Source organism: Ceratotherium simum, chromosome Y, assembly GCF_057802395.1.
Source record: "Ceratotherium simum simum isolate JZ-2026a chromosome Y, ASM5780239v1, whole genome shotgun sequence".
Lineage (NCBI taxonomy): Eukaryota > Metazoa > Chordata > Mammalia > Perissodactyla > Rhinocerotidae > Ceratotherium > Ceratotherium simum.
In genome coordinates this window covers 11,640,818-11,657,634 of record NC_141941.1, presented here as the reverse complement: position 1 = coordinate 11,657,634, position 16,817 = coordinate 11,640,818, and the positions used below count along the sequence as shown (strand labels likewise).

General features: G+C 48.4%; 1 pseudogene; it reads left to right on the top strand.

The window, feature by feature from the left end:
• The first annotated feature begins 218 nt into the window (after positions 1–218).
• The window catches only part of LOC147911659 (small ribosomal subunit protein eS4, Y-like), a 30,107-nt pseudogene continuing 13,508 nt past the window's right edge, over positions 219–16,817 (top strand).

Below are 16,817 nucleotides of genomic sequence, written 5' to 3'. Positions count from 1 at the left end.
TTTTCAATCGATACGCAATTCACGTGCCATGAAGTTCACACTTTCAAGGGTACAGTTCAGAGGGTTTTAATGCATTCACAAAGCTGTGTGTAACCATCTGCAATCCAGAACCAAGAATGACTTGTTTTTGAAACAAATCATGACTGTGCAGTCACAAGTCAGAGTTACAATGGATCATGTAGGTTATTCCGCACAACCTATTTGGTAGAGAAGGCCACATGTCCTGCTCGCTCATGACCTTTACCAACTATTTCCAGGATGGGCGAAAGGTGGTTCTTAACAGGTAAACTGTGTTCGCTGAGCTCAGGAGATCCAAAGGGAGGAAGACACAAAGAACAGTCCTGAGGCATTTTTCCACGTCTGAGTTAGTAAGAGAAAACCAATAATCGTAGTAATGTCAGTTCTGGGCTTGGACCTCTAGAAAGTAAAAGAAAGGAATTTTTACTTCCTTGAGGAAGTGGAAGCCGGAACTGAAGTTCCCACTCATCTGATTTCCTCCCTCTCTGGGGACCACGGACTCTGTTGTCGTGGAAGTGGAGAGGTTCTTTGCCGTCACAGTGTTTGGCCACGGTGAGGCATCTCCTTTCAGCTCGAGGTTTATCTACCTCTGTCCTCAGAAGAAGGGCTGATCCAGCTTCCCCTGTCCGATGTCATACCTGGGTGGGAATGCTTCCTGTGTGCGGCCCGGTGGAACCCGATCTTGGCAGCGTGGGTAGGAGAAGGGTGGGGCCCTGGTCCGAGCTGGCACTCAGCTCCCCCCAAGCTGGAGGTTACCACGCAGGTACGCAGGCCTTGGGTCCCTGGTGGTTGAGACACAAGTCCATCCTTCACTATGCCTCCGGGCACTGCCTTTTAGTCAGGTTAGTTCATTTGGACCCATTGAAGAGGCGTTAGATTTGCTCAGGGAGCAAGGAGGAGGCTCTCGGCAGGCACTAAGGCATCTGGGGAGCTTTGCAAAGGTTGGTGAGTTGTGCAGGGTCTCCCTTGTGCTGGGTCTGGCAGGAGGTAATATTTTCTCAGAATTAGGTGGGGTTGTAATGGGACTGAAGAGTCTGATCACCCAGCTTCGTGGTCAATGTGAGAGAGGAATTCAGACACCGACACAGCGGCAACAGCAAGCAAGCAAAGATTTATTAGAGGAAAGGTCAGATACACTCCAAGTGAGGAGCGGGCAGTGCCGGAGAACGCACCTGCCCCATGTCTTGGGTTAGTTTTATTTTTATTTGGGTTGTGCAGAAGGGAATTAGCATTATCTGGTTACCCGCCAATAATGGTCTTTCCTCCACCCACACATCAGGAGGGGGAGTTCTTGATCTTCTGGGGGAATCTCCAGAACTGTCCCGGCAGTCATCTCCAATGGAAGGGGGGCTAACGCATATGGAATTTGTATGTAAATTAAAGAAAAGTCAATGTCCTCTAGAGGTGTATAGCAGAAGGCTTTGCATGTGCTGTCTGTGCACTCGTTATTTTTGTCATCGTGGTTGATGGCCTCAGACTCTGGTGGTGGCGCCAGGTGGGTCTCAGTTCCCCTTTATCTGCATCTTGTAGGATGCCAGCAAGACTCTTCACTGATGCAGCAAGGTCTCCAGCCATGATTGCCTTCTCACGTCTGGATGCCAGTAAGATGCTCCACTGATGCAGCAAGGTCTCCAGCTATGATCCCCCACTCGCGTCTACCTCGCTACCTGTCTCAGAGTGATCCTTTCTCCTCGGAAGCAGGTGGTACCTTTCCTCGTTCCTACCAGCCGACGACTAGGGTGCATTCATTTTAAAGCCAGTGGAGTAGAATTCGTGTGAAAGAGTTTGCTGTCCTGCCCAGGCCCAGGCCCGGGGCCCAAAGAAGCACTGGAAGGAGACGCGTTACAGCACCAACGCATTGGGTGCTCAACAAACTGGTGGGTGTGTTTGCGAGTGCGATTTTATGTACTCCTTAGCCGTAAGTAAATGCCAGGGGCCTGCTGCTTGCTATCGTAGGGGTGGTGTTGCTTCATTCCTTGAGTGGGAATTCCTTTCATTTGGATGACAGCAGGTAGACTTGGCCAGAATTTCTTTTACTCTCGTTCACAAAGTACCCTCAGAAGAAAGTTCTCACTTTCTCACAAGGAAAGTGAAAACTTTCTCACAGTCCTCATCAGAAACTGTGGGTCAAACGGCCCGCTGCCTGAGCCGCCTCTGTTAGCCTCAACGTTGACCACTGCTGTGGGATCTGCCATTTCGCTGAGAATCAGGACATTCCAGAATTTAGTAGCTATGTGCTGAGAGCCTCATGCAAGCCAGGCATGTTCTACACCCTTGGGGTTATGTCCGTGAAGACAAGCACCGCCACCATCCCTCTCTTGCGAAAGCTTACATCCTGTTGGGAGGAGAGAGCAGTTTACCCTGGGTCCACAGGTAATAAAAGCTATCGGGGGAGAAGGTAGAGCAGTGGAAAGGGAGTCAGGAGTGGGGGGTTGGAGTGGTTGCAGGTTTAAAGATGGTGCAGTGGGAAAGCCTCTTTTTGGAAATCAGAAGCAGGTAAGGGAGCGAGACATCGCCGGTATTAATGTTTCCAAAGGATCTGTCTGGCTGCTGTGAAGGGGGAGTTCTTTTTGCAAATTGTATTACGCAACCTTTCCTTAGTGACTCACCTACTACATTCCTTAACGTTTGCCCTTCTCTGTAGATGGCAGAACTAAAAGCACTGGCATGTCACAAAGAAGGGCAGCATGTCACTTCTGGGGCCAGCAGGCATCAGGGATGTTGGGAGGGCCTTCTGGTGGTCTCCCTGCCTTTTGAGCTCCCCACTTTAGAGTGGGCTTGCTGGGCCCAGAGCCAAGAAGGCTAACAAATGTGGCGAGGGCCACATAAAAAAGGAGTGCGAATGACAGTCTATAAACTTACCATAAATAATTGAATGCAGTTTTAAATTAACTATCTTAAAAGTTAAAATAGCTGCTTTTCACTCTGAAGCCGTTACTGATGTAACAGTAGAGGCTACAGGAGCCCACAAAATGGGGAAGAAGTTGGGTAAGGAATCTCCCCAAGGTGGGAGCTGGGTTCCTTAAACTGAACCTTGAAGATGGGGTGCAATTTGAAGATGACGACAGTGTGCTCAGAGGTGTGGTACCTCTGAGGAACCCTACCCAGGTAATTAGACCAGAAGTTTCGCGGGTGGGACGGGCCCGAGAAGGAATAGGTGGGCAGTGCCTGGCTGGCGTGCTCCTTCTTTGCTGGGATGGTGAGACTGAGGGAGTGTGGTGAAGCCATAAGAAAGGCTTAGCTCTCTGAGAACAGAGCGGGAGCCAGTGGGCAGAGGAAGAAACTTTGTGAGAACCGAGGTGCTTGAAATGCCAAGGGTTTTAAGCAGGAATAAACGTGAGATGTTTGTAGGAGACAATATCTAGCCCTGAGGGTCCATGTGGAGGCACTTGATAACTAACTTGATGGATCATTTGGCCTCTTTGTGGCACCCTCTGAACTCCTGGGTAATAGAAATCTGTGTTCCTCGTCCTAGAATTTTCAGAGAGAGCTTGGAGAGCTTGTTGCCTGGAGTCCTGGATTTCTGACCGTCCCTATCAGTTTCTGCTTCAAGTGTTACCTCTGCAACTGCCACGTTCTACCTGACCTCTCTGGGCTGGCCACTGTTTCCTCAAGTGTTAAGAGTGAAGGAGGGAGGACTCTGTTTTGAAGAACACTTGTGACAAACCTTGTGCTGGGAACCTACTACTCAGCCTTTCCCCACGACAGTTGTGCGTTTGATGATGATAAGTCTTTAAAAAGGGGGGAGAAAAGTTAAAGACGGACTGAGTCAAAGAAGCTTCACAATGGTTTGTGTGGAAAAGCATTCCTATGTGAGCCTGAGCTTCACACGTTATTGAGGCTTAGTTCTCATGAGTGAGACACGTCTTTCAGTGGCCATGCGTGTGGTTTTAAACTCCAAGACGGTGCAGGACGGCCCCAGGCCTTGAGCAGCTGAGGATTTTATACATACCAGAAGCAAGTAGCCACAGGCCAGTATGACACAGGGGTTACGACAATGTAGGACTAGCTGCAGTGTGAACTTGACTGTACTTGAAGCGGCAAGCAATCAGGAAGGGAAGAAGGAAGCACAGTGGGTTGGGTTGCTCCAGCACAGTTCCATGGACAGTGGCAGGGCTTGTGTGGAACTCTGAAGACTGGAATCGTGAGCAGGTACTAGAATATTTCAGAGCTGACTGTGGATACAGCATCAGCCACAACCAAGATGTGGTGGCGTGTTCACGGTCTGAGGAGGTGGCAGTAGTGGCAGTGCTTGGGGTGGGGTAAAAAGGAGAGGTGCATTGTGAGGCTGGATTTGGGGGAGGGGAGCCCACAAAGTGAGATTTATTTCCATGGCTGAGGGCTCTGCACCCTCCTAATAAAACAAACCCCTCTAAATTCATCAACTAATTGCTCTCACATATTCCTCTTCCCCACAGCAAGTTAAGTTCAGCTTAACTTCTGCTGAACTAGGGCAGTTCATCTGCTAAATCTGGTTAAGGGGTGCGTCTTTACCCAGACCCATCAGACTGGCTGCTGCTTTTTTCATGTACAGGCACCTTGTCCATCTACAGGACCCCACAAGCTGAGGGACTGTCTCCCCCTCACAATCTTTCTCAGGAATAGACTCAAATACGCACTGACTGGAGATGAGGTAAAGAGGACGCGATGCAGCGCTTCATCAGAATCGACAGCGATGTTCAAACTGATACCCTGTTGGATTCACGGGTAAAGAGAGTTCTTTCTTTAAGTTGAAGAAAGAACAGGTTGAGAGAGAAAACGAGGCACGGGCATTACACGATCAGAGTTATGGCTGTGTTTTCCCACTTTGTTTGTCTGGTGGTGACATAACCATGCTCGTCAGATCTCCAAAGACACACTGGGGGTTGCTGGCAGGCGTGAGCAGAGGAGGGAGAGAAGGCTTGGATCCCTCTGGGAAGAAGCTGACCTGGGAGAGGTGGTAGGGAAGGGCACCTAAGAATTCTGCCCTAGTGTTTTTTCCACCCTTTCTTCCCATAGTGACAGGCTCAATACTTTTTAGCAGCTTTTTAGCCTGGTAGTATCAGGAAAGCTGGGAGTTCCTGCTTTATCAGGGGCATGGAGGCTAACTGGGCAACACAGTCTCAGACCAGGCCTCCCTCCGGGATCCAGCCACTTAGTTAGAAAAGACCTTTCTTTCTTCTCTTTGCTCTTTTTGTTGTTATTGTGTTCTGGCTCTTTCCTTCTCAAAACCCCAAAGCCGGAGGCAGGACTCTGGATGAGCGAGGGCACAGATGGAGTACGTGGGTCAAGCTGTGGTATGGGAAGTCTGACAAGCCTTGCCTGCTCACATGCGAGAGTTGTGCACTCATTTGTTCTCATGTGTGTGTACGCAGGAGTGTCCACGTGCGTGCGCCCACGTGGGCCTGACAGTGTGTGTGTCTCTCTTCTCCTCAGGATGTTGAGTACGTTAACCCACAGTGGTCTCAAACGCCCATTGTACAAGATCATAAGAAGTGGTAGAGCAACCGTAAATATAGTCACCTCCCTTTACAGCCTTAACCGGGACAGGTGCAGGGATTGATTGTTTCCATTCAAGCACACTCATCAGCGATCGGGGACTGCCACCCTAGTAAAATATTCTCCTGTTTGGTGTGGCATAGTGTGCCCCTGATGCCTAGGCAAAACCATCTTTGCGTTAATGGTGTCCCTTATACCCTATTTGTGATCAGACGTCACCAGCATCGAGAAGACAGGAGAGCATTTCCGCCTGGTCTGTGACAGCAGGGGCTGTTTTGCCGTTCACCCTATCACAGCAGAAGAGGCAAAGGTAAGTCATGTGGGTCAAGTTAAGTGGACTTGGTCGTTTTCCAGACAGATAAATCTATCACTAAGAGGAATGTGGGCCAGATTCCAGCGATATTTGCTACCTCTGGGCCCCAGGGTCAGATCTCCTTGTTCTGCTTTGTTGATCAGGTTAGTTAATCCAGTCATGTTGGGACCACCAAAACTGCTATAAGAAAATGAATTTTCACCCAAGGCTGCTTCTGGACAGAGTGCTAATTCAGTAACTTTCACTCCGAGAAGCGGAATGTTTCGGTGTAGGAAAAGGCTTGGAATCATGACATGACGGGTAAACACCCTGACTCTACCATTCATTAACTATGTGACCTTTGGCAAAACTATATAACCGTTCCTGAGCCTCTGTTTTCACAATGAGTGGTGACAATACACTCTCTCACCAGGTTACTCTAAGGATTCAGTGAGCATGTCAGTAACAGTGCTGCCTGGCACTTCCTGGATATGGAACAAACTCTGAATCTCAGACATCCTGCCTCCTGCCCTCCCCAAACTTAACAGCCAAAGTCATTGCCTTTCCAGGAAGCTGTCAAGGGAGTGTACTTTCTGTGTAGAGAACTGCATTCTTTCTTCTGGGTAGGGAGTGTTTTTGTGGAACCAGGATCACGCCTGGGTCACCCATTCGTCTTTTCCCTGGATTTAAGGTCTTGGGGTAGCTTATCCCTTCCTGTTTCTCACATAACCCAGTCAGCTTTACAGTGACCCGATGCCATCTAAACGTGGTCTGCATTCTGTGGGTGAATTTCAATATACTCAGTCAGAAATTGTTTTCCACTTTATGTATTTAAGTGACTTGTTTCCTCCTTCTCTGAAAGTTTATTTCTTTGGGGAGAACACACGTCGGGGTGCTTGTAGGCATTCCATATATCTTCTCTTCTGGGTAATCTCTTGACTGATTGATTGATTGAGGTTCCCCCCACCCCCACAGTCTGTTTAACTTTTTGGTAGCATCACTTGAAGCTGGATCCATTCAGATTTTGTGGATGGCTCCAGTGAGGGGCCACTTTCTTTCAGGTGGTAGGAACTAGGACTGGAGTCCTGTGGGGAGTTGAGTTGTCCAGGTTGGTGGGTCCTGTTGTGTCAACACTGGTGACTGGTGCTCTGCCTTTATAAAGAGTTCAGATCTCAAAAGACCACAAGGCTTGGCGGTCCTTGTGAATTTCTCAAGGGGGAGAGATGGAGAGGGAGAAGGAGACGTTTGGAGTATTGTGTTTACCCCCTGGTGCTACCAAGTTGGCCAGCATCACATAAAAGCTTGTGTCCCAAAGAGTGCAAGTAGTAGCAGAAGTGACAAATGGCGACTCCAGATTTGAGATCTTAACCTTGTGCCTGAGCTGAGAGATTTGGAGAGGTGACAGTTGACTTGTTTGTTTTCTGGTTGTTTCTTTGGGCTGATGGCTAGGGAGCATTCTCTGTTACTGCCCCTCCCAGCTGGGCTTAAGCCGAGGGTTTTAAGGGCACAGGACTGCAGAGTAGAGCCTTGCAGGCACCTGGGGCCTCAAGGATGGCAGGGGCATACCAGGGAGCATTCTCATACAGATTATCAGTCGCCAGGGTGGCATAGGTTGTGGAGGGACAGAACAAGCAAACAAACAAACAAACAACAACAAAAACAACAACAAAAAACTAGAAAGGGTTCGTTTGGGAGTCTCTTCAGGCAAACTAACCCTGATCATTTTAAGGCATCTTTTTCCTCTCAAAATTAATGGAAGACCAAGGAAGTAGAAGTCACTGGATTTGAGAATAGGTGGTTACATCTTTCTGTGGTTGCAGTAACTTCACGGGATTGGAGCAAAGGAGAAGTTGTGGAGGGGAACACAGCCATGATGAACCTGTTTGAGGCTAAGGGGAACCAAGGCAATGCCCATTCTTAAGCGTGGTGTGTAGGAATGGGCACGGATACCGAGCTGGGAGTTGGCCAAGAAGACAAGGTCTTTGAATGTGAGATGGGAAGAAAGAGAAAGTCGCTGAAGCAGGTGGGAGGAAATGTAGGACAGGGTGGTTGAGTATTTGGTGGTAGCGTAAGGAGACGGCAGTTTTAGATCTTGTTGAACTACATGGATGATTGAGAGAGCAGTGAGAGGACAATACCTTAACACTCTGGGTTCAGCTTGTGTGAGTGGAACGTCCAGGTGGATAGGCAGTTAAAAGGAAGTACCTGATGGTTGAAATAGGGGATAAAAACTCTGCTGAGAGGGGTTACACTAGAGGCTGTGTGTGAATAATAAGACTGTGTATGAATAAGTGAATCATCACAGACATGGGACGGCATTGTGTTCAGTGATGCTCTCAGAGATTTCATATTGTGTAGGGTTATCACCAGTGGACGCAGGCAGTGCAGGGTCTGTTTGCTGAGAACTACAACATGCTCGTTAAAGAAATCAAAAGGATGAAGTCACAGAGTATCTAACCAAGTGGAGAGGCAGATGTATTTGTGGATTACCATTCTTGAACACCAAGAAGACTCAGCATAGTAAAGGTGCCAGTTCTCTCCAGAGAACAAGACACAGCAGGGACTAGAAAGAGGCAACTAGATGAACGGGGAGGATCTTCTAAGGTAAGGGGCTATGTTTGCCCATCTCTTTTTTGAGAAACGGAGATGGTGTGAAAAGAGTGGATCAGGACCATGAGTATAGAGAGTCTATTTTGGTAGGCAAGCAGGAAAAGATAGGTGGAGGGGATAGGTAGTTGAGGTTAAGTTCCAGAAACAATGGAGCCCGGGTAGTTAGGTTTGCTTCTACGGGGGGCCGGGAAGGCAAGGTTTCTAATTTATTCAAGTAAGCATTGTACAAAGGGCAGCAGAAACTTGAGGAGAAGAGTTCCTGATCTGTGGAGTTTGAAAGGGGCAGGGTAGAGAGTTTTTGGTGGAGCCTCACGTTGGATATTCAGTTTGGACGATGAGAGAAGGGCCTCACGGGGCAGTCAAGGTGAAGGTCATTCAAGATAGGGAGAATGGTTATGATGTGTGCACAAAACGTGCTTCAGAAGAAGCCAGGATGGTACGTGGAAGGAGCCGTGGTAGTGTCATAAAGCTAGGAGATAAAAACGTGAGCAGGGAGGGTGTAAGAGTGGGTGGGCAAGGAACCGGGACTGAGCAGTATTTGGGACACGTGTCCCTCACTGGCCAGATGTTGAAGAGTGCTGATGAAGGGACGTGGGTCGGGGCTTGCTAGGCTGCCTAGCCTTGTACTTGGTATAAGATTTCAGTATGCTCTCCCAGGCTGTCCGTCCATCCGTCTGTGTGTCTCAAATGCCACAGACACTTGCAAAGGCTTTAGATGTTATCCTTTGGATGGGAAGATTGCTGTGGCGGTACTACTAGTTTGGGTCGGCAATGAGGGGGAAGGAAAGAAAGGTGACTGAGTGACCTGCCCAAGAGGCTGTAGGCTGTGGGATAGAACAGAGACATTGAAGGCAATAGAGTCAGCGAGGAGAAATGGCTTAGAGGCACGGCACTGGACTGGCTGAGAAGCCATGGGACTTGCAGGTGCGGCAGGCATGTTGCAGATGGCGATGTGACCACAAGTCAGACATCACTGCTGGCAAGATTTCTGAGCAGGCAGGTGGCAGAGTTGGGGTGCGTTTTGGTAGGATGATACTCAAGAGGAAGAGTGGAGTCTTTCTCCCAATTTGTTACCTCTGAGAGCAACATTCAAGCTGCCTTTTATTTTCCCTCACTCCTACCCCTCTCTTCAGTTTATCTCAAGATATTTTGTAAGCAGTTGGTTTGGGGTCTTCCAGCTCATGTATCTTCCCATTCATCCGTTATATCCCTGATCTTTCATGGCCTTGAGGCTGCCTGGACGCAGGACCTAATCCAATCCCCAATCTCTGATCTGGATCTTTGCCGCACCACACAGAGACTGAGCCCCACGGTGGGAACTGAGGATTGGGCATGGAGCAATCTCCTGTCCAGAGGGTTCTAAAGCCATGGTGGGGGAACAAGTGGGAGAGACACGGAAGATGTCACCTTTCTAAAATGTGGGGCAACCGAAAAGTAATTGGTTTTCTGAAGATGCTGAGGTTACTTCAGTTGTAGGAGGTTTGGTGTTTAGCCCGCCTGGCAGTCCTGCCTGTGAAAGAACCAGCCTCGCGCTCACTGAAGCTCAAGGTCTGGGTCCCAGCAAGTAGGGGCTCTCCTAAACAAGAGGACCTGAGATCTAAATACTGAGCTGTTTGGTCAGCTTAGAGTTTAGTGGGCAGTTAAAGTGATAGAGGTTGATATGAGGAATGCCTGCAGAAGTTGGCTTTTGCAGGACTACTCCTGATAAAGGTGTACTGTTAAAAAGTTTTTGCCTGTCTTGGACTTGGGTCTTCAAAGCACTGCACACCTGGTCAGCTGATTCTGCATAAAGGTTAGATTCAGAGGTATTGTCGTTAGTGTACCCAGAAGGCTTACAGGTGTTGCACTCATATGATGGATAGCTACAAAGTGTCTTCTGTGTTTCACAGCCAAGTAAGTAATCTGTGGCTGTTTCGAGGACCGAGATGCATTGTGGCACTTGGGTTAATTGTTCCAGAGCAGACCTTCTCATGGGATGGAGGGAGGCCACTTGGAACTGGAGCCACCCTTAGAGAGAGAGGGAGTTTCACGTGTGGTGCATAATGGTGACTTTTAGGCCATTAAGGCAAGCGACTTTGGGCCCAAGGATTCAAGTTTGATCCTGTGGTGGAGAAATGAAGAGATGGTAGTATTGCTGCCCATGCAGAAATGGTTGCTTAGTGAGAGGATCTGCAAAGTGTACAGGAGAAAGGAGGTTTTGTGTGTTTGTTTTAGTTTTGCTGTCACCCTTCTCCCAACCCTCAGCAGCACCTGCTAGCTGAAATGACTCCATTAGCCCTGTTTCCAAGTGAGCTGAGCGAGTACGCTATCCAAGTGATATACGGAAAGAGTGGAGAGTGGCAGGGAGCATCGAAGTGCGAACAGACGTCCCGTTAGTGAGCATCAGTAGAGTCTGGCTGGACCTGTCTCAGTCTGCGATATTTGGAGCTTATGAGTCAGGGTGGAAAGAGGGCAGGGTTAGCCTTCACTGGGGGCATGCTACAGTCACCCAAGTAGGATTAACTAGCTGATTCAGGACATCACATCCCCAAAATGTGCAAGGTGACTGGGTGATTGAATGCATTCAGAGGACAAAAAGATCTTGCATCGTGAAGTCAGAGGGGCAAACATAGAGAGGCCCAGATGTTATTCTGAGTAAGGGGCAGTCATTCTGAGAGGGATCTCAGTAACTGTGTGTTGACACATTTTAGGACTAGAGCCTGGAATTTCAGAGTTCTCCTTTCTGGCCATCCAGGACAGTGGGTTCCTTAAACTTAGCATGGAACAGAGCTGAAGGGACTGAGAATGCCCGCTAACAGTATGACACTGTTTGCCAAAACAGTACTGCATTAGTGGCCAGTGTATGGAAGCCCTGTGTTAGGCCTGTGAATGACTGGGTATGCAAAGATGAGGAGAAAGAAGAGGGAGAGGCACTCAAGAGTACCTGGGTGACGGCTGGCATTTTACGTTGCCGGGGGCTTGCTGATGATTCGATAAGAGTAAAGTGTAAGCTACCCTTCTCCTAAGTAGGGATGGGAGAGGGAAGTGGACAGATTGTTTTCAAGGCTTGCCGCACCGGTTGCTGAATCTAGGTCATGCGGTACCTTGTTTCCTGCGGTTTGTTCCCTGAGCCTCCAGGAGTACAGAAAAAGGATTTCCTTTCTCTGTCTCCTTACTCCTCAGTGGCTCGATGGCATTATATACCTGCGCTTGAACAAGCCTAAATTCTTGGCCTGCTTCTCTGGTGGCTTATAGACCATGTCTGTGCCGTGGTACTTTCCCACTTCTGAGTAGAGGGAAACGAGAAGGATGGGCCTTGATAATCCTATCACACGCTCATCCACACACATTGGCCCTGTCCTTGGACAGGTGAGTAAACCTGCCTACACTTGGTGTACCATTTATCTCCTTAAGGCATTTCTGCTTGGCTGCCTAGTGAACCTCAAAAACCTCTTTCAATACCCTGGTCACTCTGTGTCTGTGTCCATGTTCTTCCACCTCAGCAGACTTAAGTATTTTATCTACTGTAGCACCATACCCTGAGCATTTTCTGTCCCGGTACCTAATTCTGTCTGTTGAAATTGGTTGTGCATTGGGTCTTTCTCCCCTCACTGGGATTTGCATACCTGGTTTAAAGGAATGACCCAAATTGTATTCAGCATCTTAGTGACAGCACCCACCCCCCACCATCATTCCACAAAACACATCCCCAGGTTCCCTCAGGTGGCATGTCCATTCCCTGGGTGTGCACTTTGCTTTGCTCTCGTTCTGCCCCCATTCCTATGTTCATTTCTGCCCTCCCAAGACCCATCCAGACTCTTCTCCCAGGCCCTGAGCTCTCAAAGGACCTCTCTCCTGTGCCTCACCATGGCGGCCGGTAGAACAGAAGTTTTACTCGCTGTGGCTTTTGTGTGTGTGTGTGTGTGTGTGTGCGTGTGCGCGCGTGCGCGCATCTTTCTGATGCTTTGCCCATTAGCACCCCACAGAAGTCTGGACCCAGATGCGTTCCTGAAGTTGTTTATTTGGGGGTGGGCACGTGTTGGCAGGGCAGGAGGAAAGGCTGTGGTTTTCCTTTTCCTTCTGAAAGAAAAGCACTCAGTCAGCCCAGATTGCCCTTGGTGTGCCTCTGGCTTTCAAGATATTTCATTGGCACGTTTGCACGGTGTACAGGTGTTCCTCTAACTTTTACATTTGTGTAGGACCTCTGTGTTTTCTCTCAGGTTTTCCTGTGGTGGGTTGAGTAGGTAGCTCTGACCAGGGAAGCTAGGCAGGCTTCATTTCTGTGCTTAACTGGGTGTCCAGGAAAGTCGGATATGGTCATGATGTTTACTTGAATGATGGTCCATGGGAGCCTCAGGTCGGGTCTGGGGAAGGAGGGAGGGCAGAGTAAACAAAGTGAACACTCACTGAAGAGGATGGCCAGATGGGTGTGCCAACCACCGACTTTGACCTGGGGTGCAATGCCTCTCAACAGATCGACCAGGCAGGAGCCAGGCTTTGGCGTAACCAAGTGGGCTCGGATACGCCAGGTTGGCGAAGCCCAGATTTACCTTAATTGGCTAAGTTAGTAAGGCCTGAGTTCCACAAGTGTGGAACTGGGGCAGTCATTTTTGCCTTCTTGGGTTGTTGGGTTGTGTTCAGCGGGCTTACCTCTGTGTAGTGCCTTGCACAGTGTTGGATCCACAGCAGCAGAAGTAATGCTAGCTGACATTTAAACTGCCTTCCCAAGTCCTCTATGACCGTTTACCTCTTTCTGCCCTCTTATTGGCTCTTTTAGGTGGAGGAGGGTGTTGTAGTTATTCCCGTTTCGCAAATGACGCAAGACCCCACATCTCCTAGGCCAAGGGGACAGTACTTGAACCCAGTGCGTTCTTGTGCCGGAGAGAGCCCTAGCTCTGGTTACTTTGCTTAGCATGTCCTTTTATACCCATGTCCTGTGCAGATCAGAAGCAATGCTAAGCAGCAAGCTGTGAACCTCACTCACTGCTGAGAGCCTAAAGATGGAGGAGGGAGTAGAATATCCGTGGAGGAGATGTGGGAGCTGATAAAAAGAGAAGGCCCTGGAGTCCACCTGGAGTGCACCTTTAGGAGGTTTCCTGGTCATCTGGCTCTTTCTGCCTTTGTCCTTGTTACTTTCACATTTGCCCAAAATCGTGTCCTGACCTGAGACTCCAGAGGAGTTTCTGCTCGGTTCAAGGAGTGTGAAATTTATGGCAACTTTTAAATTTCTGCAAGCTTTTTATTCTAGCAAAGCTGGAAGGACAACCCGCTTTGTCACTCTTAACAGGTGACAGCCGGTGGGGAGCCTAAGTCACACAAGATGGGTATGTTCAACACAAATGGGTTATGTTTATTTGAGCTAACAGAGTGTACCATTTGAAGCTCCTAAAAATCCCTTTTGGAACACAGCAGGGCTTGGATAACCACTGGACTGATGATGCATGTACTCGATGTGAGGTGTTTTGAACAGCTCCAGGTAGATATTATTTGAGCTTGGCCAGAGTGTCACATGTGAACGAGGAGAAATAGGAAGTAGATAGTGGGGAATGCCGCTTAAAAGCAAGTTGAGAGAAAAGAGAGTTGTGTGCAGATGGCGTCTGGCTGGCCACAGACGGCTGTTTCACCTAACCTGGTCGTGCAGACATCATGTTGTTAGCAATGGTAGAGTTAAATTGGTTGCTGGGGCTCTTTGCCAGTGCCTTCTCAGAGTTGCAGGACAAGACCCGTCAGTTAGAAATAATATGTTCCTGAGAAGTGGATAATGGGCAGGTCGATCTGTGGCTCACTTAGGTGTGTCAAGCAGCAGGTTTGTAGCCTGTGCTGAAGGGCTAGAGGTTAGTTCAGATGCGTACCCTTCCAGCAGCTACCAGCAGGTTCTGAAACAAAGATTCGCTGTGGGCCAGGTTTCCCAAGTGGCTAAATTACTAATTCAGTATGGCGGATTATCAGCTCTGAGCCTGGGCAACAAAGGTTTTCCCAGCACCGCCCCTTCTCTGAGACAATGCTGAAAATAGGTGAGATGATACTTAGATGACCATTGTGGCTGCCTCTGTTTTTGTATTTTAAGTTGGTTTTCCTTGCTGTGTGTGATAGACCAAATTGTGCAAAGGGAGGAAGATAACTCTGGGTACCAAGGGGTTCCCGCTCCTGGTGATTCATGATGCTCATGCCGTCTGATACCCAGATCCTCTCACCAAGGTGAAGGACAGAGTAGAGATTCATTTAGGGACTGCCAAGATAACTGACTTCTTCAGATTTGACCCTGGTAAGGTTTTGTTTGTTTTCCTCCCTCCTTTCCTCCTCCTCTCTCTCTCTCTTCCTTCCTTTTCCCGTTGCTTTCTTCTATTCCACCCACACTCCCATCTTTGTTAGAGAGAACTGAAACACGACAGTTAGAGCGATAAGGCCTATTGCTTCGGGTGGAGATGTTCTCCTTGAGTCCAGCTATCATCCCAATCCCCACTTTTGGCTCTCTCTAATAGTAAAAGAGGTTGCCAGATGGTCTCTTGGACTTGCACTGGGTTCTTGACAGTAGAGTGTTGTGTCCTCCCTTCGGGCTGCATCTGTCAACCAAAGCAGTTTAGCTGTATAAATGAAAGCATTTACCTATATACACCACACTTTGCTGGAGGGGGTGATGGGCAGCAGGGCAGGACTTCCTGTTTCCAGTGTGATAAATTTTAAGTGTGTTCCTTGAGGCTTGATGGGCTGAAGGTGTCCAAATAACCTTAGCCTAGTGATGGAGAAAAGCTCTGTCTGCTGACTTATTGTTTCTCTTCCCCACGCCCCAGACTCCTCTGACAGAGGTTCACATCGAGTGTTTGCTGGTATCTGATGTGCTAAGGAAGTAAAATATTTTCCGCAACTTGCTTCAACAGAATTCCCCCAAATGGAGAAAAGCTGAAAAAAATAGGACAAGGACAACAAGCGATGGCAACTTAATTTCTGCCTCCTGCAGATGATAGTTAACATCTTGCTCTGTTGCTTTTGTGCCCTCTCTGCCTCTCTCATCCCTGTGTGTGTGTCCGCTCCCCCCAGCCCAACCCAGGACCAGCCAAGATTCTCACACATTGCAGTTTGTGGTAATTCCTTTGGGCCTCTTTTAACCCCAGCGGTCCCCTCACTGTTTTGAATTCAGTGCTGCACAGCCAGAGGTCGTTCAATTATTCTTTCACCACAAGGACCTTGCACCTGTGCTGCCTGAGCTCCTGGTTATTTGCTGTTGACTTCTAAATTGTAGACCAGAATACCACATTGGTGTCAAAATTTAAAAGTCTTCTTGTTACGTGAAAACCTTGAGAGGGGATGGTAAATTCTTTGGGTCATGCCTGTGACATGCTAACCCGTTGTTTGATTTGATCATGACAGCAAAAGAGATAACAAGCCTCCGAGTGGCAGTGCATGAAGTATTCTTGTCTTGAATGGAATCAAACGTGGACAAAAAGAGAGAGGAGAGCGTAGACTGCAAGAGACTCGAGAGACAAGCAATCAGATACAGTTACTTGCCTTTCAGAGAGGCATACAGGTTCAAATGATTTGAAGATCATTTGTTTCAAAATGATCCAGTGCTGGACTGCTTAGGTGAAGATGAATGAATGTTGGCCAGGGGTTGAAAAATGTTGAAGCTGGAGGCGGTGGGTACCTGAGGGCCCATTATGCTGTTATCTCAACTTTTGCAAACCTAGTCACACAAAATCCACTGAGTGAAGGCAACGTTTCGTTGTAGTTCTTTTTGACCCTGGAATTGTGTTCTGGGGATTATTTACCTGGCACTATTACATTATTAGCAGTTGAAGTGTTAGCTTGCAGTGCTCAGTACCACACCCTAATATCTGACAGCACTTGCAAATTTGGGATTCCCAAACTGCCCTTGGATTTGATAATCCTTTGGAGGCACTGGCAATACTCACTGAAAACTGTTACACTCACAGTTACAATTTATTACAGGGAAAGGATACAGATTAAGGTCAGCCAACGGAAGAGGTACAATAGAGCAAGGTCCAGGAAAGCTATACACACAGACCTGCCAGTTGTCTTCTCCCAGTGGAGTAACTGGTATTGCTCACTATTCCTGGCAGCGATGAGTGACAGTGCAAATGGAGTATTGCCAACCAGGGAGGCCCACACTAGTCTTAGCGTCCAGAGGTTTTATTGGGGATCAGTCACATAGATGTGGCTTGACCACCCTGGTGCCTGATCTTAGCCTCCAGTCCCTCCAGTGGTGGAGCAGATACCAAATGGCCCAAAGCCCAGACTGTATATTGCCAGGTTAGTCTGTTGGGTGTAGCCAGCGACCCCCAAGTAAACCAAGTCACTCTTATCATGTCTGGCTGCACATTCCGAGGACCAAGAGATCACTCTTAGTCCTCTATATGTTCTGTATATGATCCTCATCCTTAGGAGGAGGAGAAAGGCAAAGGCTAGATCTGTCTTTACTAGA